Source organism: Lactuca saligna, chromosome 4 (assembly GCF_052625555.1).
Source record: "Lactuca saligna cultivar CGN05327 chromosome 4, ASM5262555v1, whole genome shotgun sequence".
Lineage (NCBI taxonomy): Eukaryota > Viridiplantae > Streptophyta > Magnoliopsida > Asterales > Asteraceae > Lactuca > Lactuca saligna.
The window spans coordinates 7,707,679-7,718,649 of record NC_136420.1 but is presented as its reverse complement, the minus strand read 5'-3'; positions in this window follow the sequence as shown (position 1 = coordinate 7,718,649).

The window sequence follows — 10,971 nt, the reverse complement described above, 5'->3', positions numbered from 1 at the left end:
AAATGATCTTATTATAGTTTAAGAAAAGCGACACTGTATATATAAGTAAGTCATGTTATCATTTTAAATCTATACACAGAATATTCAAAATATCCAACACATGAATTGATACACAGCACATAGATGATTTGGCATGAGCCTTTATGGAGAATTGGGAGAGAGACAAAACAGTATTAAAGATGCACAACTTGAAATGAGCATAACTTTTGATCCGTAAAAAATTTTGAGGCATACGATATACCGACGAAGTCGATCTTCCCTAGGGCCGATCCTTAAATTCCACTGTGTAGGCCTCCAAATCTCGGTTTTCCATAATTTTCAAACAATTTCCGTTTTTATTTTATTATGTTTTAATGACATAATATTCGTTTTCCTTGTTTTCTGAAATTCATTTTCCTATTTAGAATATTATTTATTAGAATTTATTGTCAAATTCAAATTTTCAAATTTGGTCATACCTATGAAAGTTAGTTTCACCCTTTATAAAGAATTCTTGTAAGCTTTTATATGCATATTGAATTTCAATAATAAAATATTTGAGTTTCTCTCTATTATTTGTTTTCATTCTACGTCAGAATCTTACTCAAGGCATCAAAATTCAATAATTATGCAGAAACTTTGGTTATATTATCTATATAGTGGTGGAGCTAGATGGGGTATTAGGGTACTATAGTACCCCCAAAATTTTGTTATATATATATATATATATATATATATATATATATATATATATATATATATTATTTGTGAACATGTTTCATGCTATTGTAACCCCAACTAAAGATATTATAACATGTTTTTATTATATATATATATATATATATATATATATATATATATATATATATACATATATATTATTTGTAAACATGTTTCATGTTATTGTACCCCCAACTAAAGATATTATAACATGTTTTTAATGCCTGATTTTGGATAATTATATATTGACAATGTTTGTACCCACATATCAAAATTCTTGGTTCCGTTACTGATCTATATGATCATGCCTAAAATGCTAACATATATATATATATATATATATATATATATATATATATATATATATATATATATATATATATATATATATATATATATATATATATATATATATATATATAAAAGTCTATGCCATGTTACCATTTTGAATGAATATATTTATTTGTTGAACCAATTATCAATATAACATTATTATCTCTATAGACCGATAAATATCATCAAGCAAAATATTAATGACATGGTAGTAATATCAGATACTATTTCTTGAGATTATGGACAAATCGCAAGAAATGCATTCCAAGTGGCATATGATGTAGTATGCAAAATGGAGTGGAGGGTCCAACACAAGTCTATCTAACATGTCATCTGACATTCTCTTTATTTCATAACCCCAAATCCCAGTTAAAGTGTGGAATCCAAAGTATGTGTGTACTACAACACAGGTGGGCTTATAAAAGCCAAAATTACTTTCTATTTTCTCACTCACTATGAAATGTTTGTAGAGTTTTTAGCTTTAGGGGTCATACACATGCTTGTATGTAGCTAGGGAGCAACCAATGAATCTCTTTTATCATCCAATCTTTTTTATAACTTTATATATTTTCACAAATAAAGATAAAGATAGACCCCATAAATTCGTCTTTTTGAATGAATATTTTAAGCTTTGGGTTTTCCAATTTAAAATAATTGCTTTGTGGGGGTAACTTAAAAGTCTCATATTTTTCAAAAGTAAAGGAACTTGAAAGCTGAAATGATATTTGTATTTCAGTAATTATATTTATGTGTTTAATAAAGTTGTATTGCATTGTTGGTGTTGAGACAGGAAGTTTATATTATGTGTTTAATCAAGGCAATTAGTAAACACTAAAGCGTTTGCACCAATGACCTCGTCAAGTCTTAGAAAATGAATGCCGATATATATTATTATACGTAAGATAATACAATTAATTATTTCTTGACTTGTGATCTTGGTGGGACTTTTTCATTCATCTAATGGTGGAATTTTAGACAACACACCCGTAAAATATTCGGTGGGGTATTTGAGGTCCTTATCACCTATCTACAACTTCTTTATGGGAGAATATAACAACCAAGAAAAAGAAAATTTTGCCAAAAAGATAATACCATTTGTACTTGACCTTCAACTTTAAATATTGTTTGCATGGCCTTGTAAATTTGATGATACATATATACGTTCCTTGATATCAAAAATACATTTTGCACGTTTTTATCTATACATACACTATGTATATCAAAATAATTGTAGATGTATGTGTATAATAGTCATGTAAAGATGGAATCATACATATTATTTGAACAAACATCCGGCCATACTTCCATAATCCATAGACCATAGTCAACAAACTATGACGACGATCTATCAAACAATCATGATTTCTGAAAGATAGGTAAGGTGCAGTGTTGGAGTTCATGCACGTAATATATATGGCCTTAATTAATTACACGGTGGAATGCTCATAATTGTAGGTCTTAAAGAAGTCAACATTATTTGATTATGTATTACATTGAATGTGTGGAGGTGGAATGTAACCGAGGGTCTATGATGACATGATTTCTTGCATGCATGTCATCATACAATCATACATTCACACTGTATATATATGCACTCAAACGCACTTGATCAAGTCGACTAAATCAAAAAAGGCAAAAACTGGTGTCATCTGTGTATAGCTATTCGGATACAAGACTGCATATATGATCTAACTAAGCCGAATTTTCAGATATATATTTGATTCTTGTGTCGGTGATGTATTCAAGATAGCTACTTATATATACATTTATATATTAATAATTAATGATTAATAACATTGCATAATACGGGTGAAGAATAAATAAAAGTGCAAAAAGAAAAGAAGAAGGAGATGGCTTTTTAGGTGGCAATGTAATGGTAGGGTTTCCAACTCATATATATGGTAGCTTTGGATGCTATCTATATAGCATGCTTATGCGAAAAAAAGCAGAAAATGAAGGGGAGCGTCTACTTCCATTTTTTGTCTCATGTCTTTTTTCAGTCCTATATATATATTTGCTTTTTCATTTCCATATATATACTATTTTTAATCATTGAATAATCAATTAAAATACCACGTAACATTAATTTGATGTAGCGATCGATGTTTTGTGTCGTGAATACAAAACTTCAAAGCGTGATGTCACAACAGTCTTGTATGAAGACAAAGTGGTATGATTGTCTTTTCTTCAAAAGTAAAATTTAATTTAAGAGTATATATTCTCATTCGTTTTACAATAATAACTGACAATAATAACTGAGATGTATTTCAAACTAAACGTTATTTATTGACATAGTTAAATTTAGTAGTTGAAAAAGAAAAATCTTCTTAAATTAGGGTGTTGTGTGAAACTAAGAGATTTGAAGGACTATTTTTGGTTTGTGTATGTGTAGTGTTTTGATGTAGCATTACCACTTCGGATTGCATTTTGTCGACACGTACGTAGATTAGATATATATGTGTTGGTCATGACGTGTGATTTATTAGCCAACATGATAACGTTATATCCTTCCAGTGACTAAAAAAAATACTGTTATAGTGTTATACTAAGCATTTTATAGGAATTTTAATAGGGGAATATAAAAATAGTGTCAATAAGCCCAAACTCAAATACCCAATAATCAATGTGCCATTTATGGGTTTTCTCATGGGTTATTGAACTGAGCATATGTTTTAAATTTGGCCCGTTTAGTTTCCAAACACGTGTCAAAAATCTTTTTAATTTTGCATATTTGAAATAACTATTATATGCTTTAACTTTTTTTATTATTATTTTGTTTTTTACTTTTTTCTATTTATTTTAATCTTTGTGAGTACAAAATAAAAAAAGGGTCTCTCTCTTCCCACACCATGGCACCCTTGCAAAGGACTATATTGTGATGAATGAGCATATGGAGACACAATCGCCAGAGAAACCATCATACTTTCTCTTTCTCCTTGGACTTTTTAGATTTATGAAAATAATTGTGTACATTTTGTGGGTTCTCAAAAAGCGCTAACATTAGAGAAATCATTGTCGTCTACATTTTGCGGCTGCTCAGAAACATCACTAACAAAGTAACCATTACAACCTTCGTTCAGCCAATTCTTAGTACCAGAGGGTCATGGGGAGCACCGAGGTGGTGCTCAAGACGACCGAGAGAATCCAGCAGGTTCGAAGCAGGCTTCAAACTGCGCAGAGTCGGCAGAAAAGTTATGCTGACAAGCGTTGATCGGACCTGGAGTTCCAGGTCGGGGATATGGTTCTCCTGAAAGTGTCGCCTTGGAAATGCGTCATCCGATTCAGGAAGCGGGGTAAGTTGGGGTCGAGATACATTGGACCGTGTAGGGTTGTAGCCCGGGTGGGCAAGGTGGCATATAGGCTGGATCTGCCAGCCGAACTCCGCCAGATCCACAGCACCTTCCATGTCTCCCAGCTGTGGAAGTGTCTCGTGGATGATTCAGCGGTGGTACCATTAGAGGATATACAGGTTGATGACAGCATGAATTATATTGAGCGCCCAATCGCAATCCTCGACCGGAAGTCGAAGGATCTAAGGAACAAGAGAGTGGAGTTAGTGAAGGTGCAGTGGCAGCACTGAAAGGGGTCCGAGTAGACTTGGGAGCCGGTGGAAGAAATGATGGAGCATTACCCCGAGCTGTTTCAGGATCAGGTAGCAGACTTCGAGGACGAAGTCTAAAATAAGTGGGGGAGATTTGTAGCACCTGGTTCCTGGTACGTAAAATTTATCTTAGTGTTTTTCATTTTAGCCTTGGACTCGGCGAGTTGTAGGTCCGACTCGCCGAGTAGAGACGGGATCCGGAGCATGTTTAAGTTGGCGACTCGACGAGTCCCCGATGTCTGATGAAACCCTAATTCCAAGGGTTTGCCCCCTATTTAAGCTAGCTTGTGCAGCCCAAGCTCACCCCCTTTCACCCTCAAAGCGCCCTACATCAACCCTAACTCGTTTCTTGTGGGATTGAAGTGATTAGAGTGATTCCTTGAAGTTTTTGGGAGAAGAAAGAGAGTGGATCAAGAAGAGGAGAAGGAGACCAGATATCTTGGTGCTATTTCAGAGTTATCTGAGGTATATCTCTGCTCCATTCTGTTTGTATGCTTAAAACCCCATTAGAGCACCTTTTGAGCTCTTCTTGAACTTTTTTCCAAGCTTGTGCATGAAGTAGATTTCGTAATGGGTTGATTATCCGTTAGATCTAGTCATGTTTGAGCTCCAGAAGCTCAGATCTATAACCTTTATGGGAGTAAATTGCTTGAATGTCCTAGATCTACCTTCTTAGCCCTTATTTCGCCTTTAATCCCCATTCTATGCATTTCTACACGTAAAGTTGGAAACTTTACGTGAAAATCTTGCCCTAAGAACCCAGAACTGTAGATGGCATGAGCTGGATTCGAACAAGATCGAGTGTATAGTATTTGAATGTGGCAGACTCGGAAAGTCGCTCATCGAACTCAGCGAGTCTGGTCGCGAGTCCCCGAGTTTCCCCCTTTTTCGTTTATGTCGCGTAGAGTAGTGAGTCCTGGGTGAACTCGGTGAGTTGGAAGCCGAACTCATAAGGGAAGGAACTCGGCGAGTCAATGCCCTGACTCGGTGAGTTCAAGGCAACCTTCTTAGATCAAGAACAGACTCGACGAGTTGTTCATACAACTCGGCGAGTCACAGCATAAAGTGTTCATCGGATGAAGATGAACTCAGCGAGTTGTTCATACAACTCGGCGAGTAGGATGAAGGACTTGGACATCAGTTTAGAAGGCGAACTCGGTGAGTCAATGAATAGCTCGACGAGCAAAGATGAGATTAAGGACACTTTGACTTTTGACTTGATCAGGGGTAAAAGGGTCATTTTACCCAAGGGGCAATTAGCGGTGTTTGACTGAGTAATTTGTGGGAATTATAGCCGGAGGATTTTCGGAACAGCAACAGCAGCAGACAGTCAATTCCCACACCGATCAGCAGCTACTTTGAGGTGAGTTACCTTCCAGTGGCGGTGGGTCTACGACGACAATGTTAGCCCACCAGTAGGAGTCGTATGATGGATGATTGTCTCTGTGATATTCATCTAAGGTTGTTATTACATGTGATATGTTTATGTGCTAGTATGATATGCTGCTATGTGCTAGTGACAGTAGGGGGAGATAGTCCCCAGATTACCGTTCGATAGGGCCGAAGGGGCGGTCATGACCAGCCATGCTAGATAGATTATGAGAAATGTGTGTTATGTGGTAGTAGTAGTAGGGGTGAAATAGTCTCCAGTATCCGATCGAGAGGACCGAAGGGGAGACCAGCACCCAGATATGCTAGTCGGTATCCGGTCGAGAGGACCAAAGGGGAGGCAAGCTCCCAATTATACTAGACAGTATCCGGTCGAGAGGACCGAAGGGGTAGGTCGGGCACCCAGATATGCCTGACGATATATGCATGTTATGTGATTGTATGGTATGTAGTACGTTGGGGGAACTCACTAAGCTTCGTGCTTACAGTTTTCAATTTTGGTTTCAGGTACCTCTTCTTCGAAGGGGAAGGAGCTGGAGCGGTAGCGGTACATCACACACCTGCTTGTATTCCGCATTATGATATCTTCCTGGGAAATTGTACTTTGACACTTTTATGATTATGACAATGTTTTTTCCAACGTGCAACATCTTTTGTGAAATGAAATGATTGTTGAATGATTTATTCCTAAATGTTTTACTAAGTACACGTTTTATAAACGAACTTTTTGGCTAGTATTTTTGGGACGTTACAGTTTTGAGCACTACAACATTCCTATTGTGTACATGCAACCCTAACGCTTTGTATCTAGATTTTTCTCAAGTTATACATGCAATTCATATCTAAAGCATAAACCATAGTAACTAGCATACCAATTTCAAAATTGACACATAAAATAGGGTTTAGATGTTATCTTTCGTGTTTTTGATTTAATCTTGACCTTCAAGAGCTTAGTGCCTCAAATGTTGCACCTCTAATGGAGTCACAAACACCACTAGAAACAAGGAAGAATGAGAGAGAGAGAGAGAGAGAGAGAAAGAAAGAAAGAAAGAGTGAGAGAGAGGAGGTGTGCCTTGAGGTTTCTTATATAGTTGAGCTATTAGGGTTTTCAAGTAAAAACCCTAATTTCTCTTGCTTAGGCCCTAAGTAACACATGGATCCCTTATGGTAAGCCTATGGATGAAATCTATATGGACTCTCATATAGTTTTCATCCACCCTATACCAATAGGGTCCATTAGCCAAACCTACGACTATTACTGATTTACATAATCAGTCCCCTGTTCTTTTAATCAGTCTCTTTTGATCACCAAATTAATTTATGATCAATACTAATAAAATAATATGATTTCTCAATTAATATATTATTCTTATAATATATTAATAAATCATAAACTAACCTCTTTCTCTATAATTCATCCTATCCGTTGCTATGGTGAAGTCAACCCAAAATGACCATGCTACTATCGGGTCAAGTGCATTCCAATTATAGTTATGGGCTTAGACACCTAATCCAACAGTCTCCCACTTCGATAAGTCTAATAACTATAACTATCAATGTAACTTCATAACTCAATTAGCAATCATAACTCTCAAAAGTCATTGTCGAACTCTGATCATATAAAAATGCATCATTTAGATAAGGGATCAAATATCCCTCCATTCTACAAAATATCGTATGGACATGAGAAATGGATTATAATAATTCTCTTTGTCCATGTGTTGTTTCTGATTTCCGATTAATGATGACTGAAAACATACTACAATTGAACACATTAACTTAGTCTAGGCTTGGCCAAGTGCTTAGGGGTGTCATCACTAAATCATGGAGGGGCCCACAGATATCGCTTTTATCCCATTAAGGTAAAAGGAACGGATAAACTTCTACTCATATGCTTGTACTATTTACTCATCAAATCACACACAATAATACGTTTTATAACATCAAGTTACTGATGCATTTACATATTATCAATGCACGACCGACTTGTAAACAACAACTCATATGTCTCCGTTTCAAGAATATAAGATATTATCGTCCCACAATCACTCGTGATAAAATCCATGAAGTGATTCAGATGAGCGTGGGTTTAATCCAATACTCAAATCTTATTTCAGGCGTACTCATGAATACTGCGGCAAACTTGTGCTATGTCTAAACACTTAGACAATCTACAGTCGAATTCATGATAGTCTTACCTCATTACTTACTTCTAAAGTATGATTAACTGTGGATGTTTGAATAACCTAGTTATTATGGAAGTAAAACATACGAAGTGAGACACAAGAATAACCTATTTCAATATGGTCTCAAAACTTTTGAATATAAGTAAAACACTTATTATTTAATCATCATATTAATTAGACCTTACTCATTGTTTACTGTTTCGATTAATCAACTTAATACTTGAATTAAACAATAGTCATCCCATGCTCCAAGCATGCACGTTATGTTTATCTATGGTCCTTTCTTTATGAAATACATCAACTGAACACATTTCCAATGATGCTCATTTCATAATTTCCAATCCTTATCTATAAGTGTAAGAATACCAAATTCTTGTCACTATTAGAATGTGTTAGATTCTAAACTATCATGCAATGATCCTTTTGTAATGTCAAGGCACCAAAGCCATAGAGACTTTGCCAATGATATTACAAAGTATTCCATCGGAGATTGTTACAAGACAATTCCATGGAAATGAAGTCTCACATTCAAAGTACAATCCTTTGAACATCCTTCTTGCATAAAAGTTTCTAATCTTACACATAGATTCTTAATATCCAACTCTCATTATGGAAACATTTCCATAATTGCCATATGGCAATGCATTCATAATAGATTCCTAGTCATAATTATGTTAATACGGTCCATTCATTACTAAACTTCCAACTACCTACAAGCGATCAATCCTTAGCGAACCTTAGATCATCCTTGACAGTTGTTTAACTACTTTAGTCATATCAAGTTCTATTCCTTTTTTTCCTCTTAATGCCCTAAGAATTTGGAAAATTAGAATATGTGAATATTATAACATATGCAATCGATCCTAGACCCGAAGAATATTAGATACGATTCATAATAAAGATATAATACTTTACCAATCTCTCGTTATAATATTTCCATATATGGAATTTCCAACATTGAAACATTTCAACTTGCTATTCATATATGTTCATGACTAAGTTCAATTAATACTTCAATCTAAACTTTTATATTCGAAATAAAGTATAAGTATCATCTCCCTTAGTATACCAAAACAACTTTTCAAACTCTGTAACTTTGCAAATTAAAACTTTCTTTCCTATATATATATATATATATATATATATATATATATATATATATATATATATATATATATATATATAGCATTGCTAACTTGCAACACTTAACGTAATAATTGTGCTCTCACTAGCATAATAATTACATAGTTATAAGCATAACACTTATGCTCCTACTAGCTTTGACATGTATTTAGAAACCAATTGGACTTCTAGAAATCAATGTTTATTGACTTTTTTACTAAAGTTCAGATTTCTGACATGTGGCGCTTTGAAAAATCTTTATCTTGACTTTTCAAGCTCATACACCTTTCATTAAAAAACTCATAGGTTTGTCAAAACTATTTCAGAACTTATAAGATAAGTCCCAAATGTTCAAACCATTTGTCATTTCTCACAATACTAACTATGAAGAGGTATATCGTAATCATAATCGAATTTGAGAACGCAATTTACACAACTGCTAACTCTTTAAAATCTACTAGTGAAAGCGTTTCCTCACAATCATTTTCATGAAGGAGCGAAACCTTATGTCACTTAGATTTCATGGTACATGTGTTCCTATCCATATGAATTTGTCACTTTAAACCACTATCAAAAGACAAGGTTGTTTATGACAAACTCAAACTTATATGGACTGAACTTGTTTAATCTTAATTTATTGCCATCCGGTAGCACGGAGCCTACCAGTGCTTCCAAGTTGCTGTGCAACTCACCCATAGAGATCAATGTACTTTCAATGACCAAGGTGCTTTGCCTTATTCAATCAAATGAGAACTCATAGAATTCACATGCATAATCAACTTAACTGGAATGGGCACAGAAACAAGAATGTGTCAACATGATAAGTTATAAACCTTAAGTCGTGTGCTAGTGATTACTAACAGGTTTATTTTCGACTGTCTTCTCAAGACCATTTAAGATTCTCACTGACCTCTTGACATATAAGATTCTCTTGTCAAGGAACATTTCTTGACAAAACAAATATTCAAGAGTTAGTGAGGATTCTTATCAAGAACAACACTTCATATAATTGGTCTTAGTTGGTCTTTGTTTTATCTAAAAAACATCACAACTACCAATTTTAAAATGTGCAAGAGTTGGAAAACATTTCTATTCCACATTTCATGATGTGTTATAAACCTACTTAGGACTTGTTACTAAAGGTGCAACTTGAAGTAACAAGAGTATAACTCGACTTTGGAACGAAGTATGACTCATTTTCTTAATTTAACCATTTCGAAAAATTCATGATTCCTCTTCTTAGTCATATAAATGCACTAAGGTGTCCTTAGAGGATCAATTGTGACATGGTTCAATAATCATTAGAATTATCATAAAACACAATACTAAAGTACTCTCATTTCCTTTCAGATTGGAGAAACTTTATCTTTCTATCTTATTGATTCTCCTTATCCGTTCTGCTATACTTTGAAACTTTTCGAAGTATTAGAATTATACTTAATCATATAAGCATAACCATATTTACTAAACCTTTAGTAAATCGTGACGAATAGTCTTATCGTTCTTGTGGTGGATCTGACTAGTGCACATCAATATGTACTAGATCCTCTAATCCTTCACTTGACTCACATGTACATATGATCAAGGAATTAGTTTTAATTTCTCAAAGATCAAGACTCTCATACATCACACAATTCAATA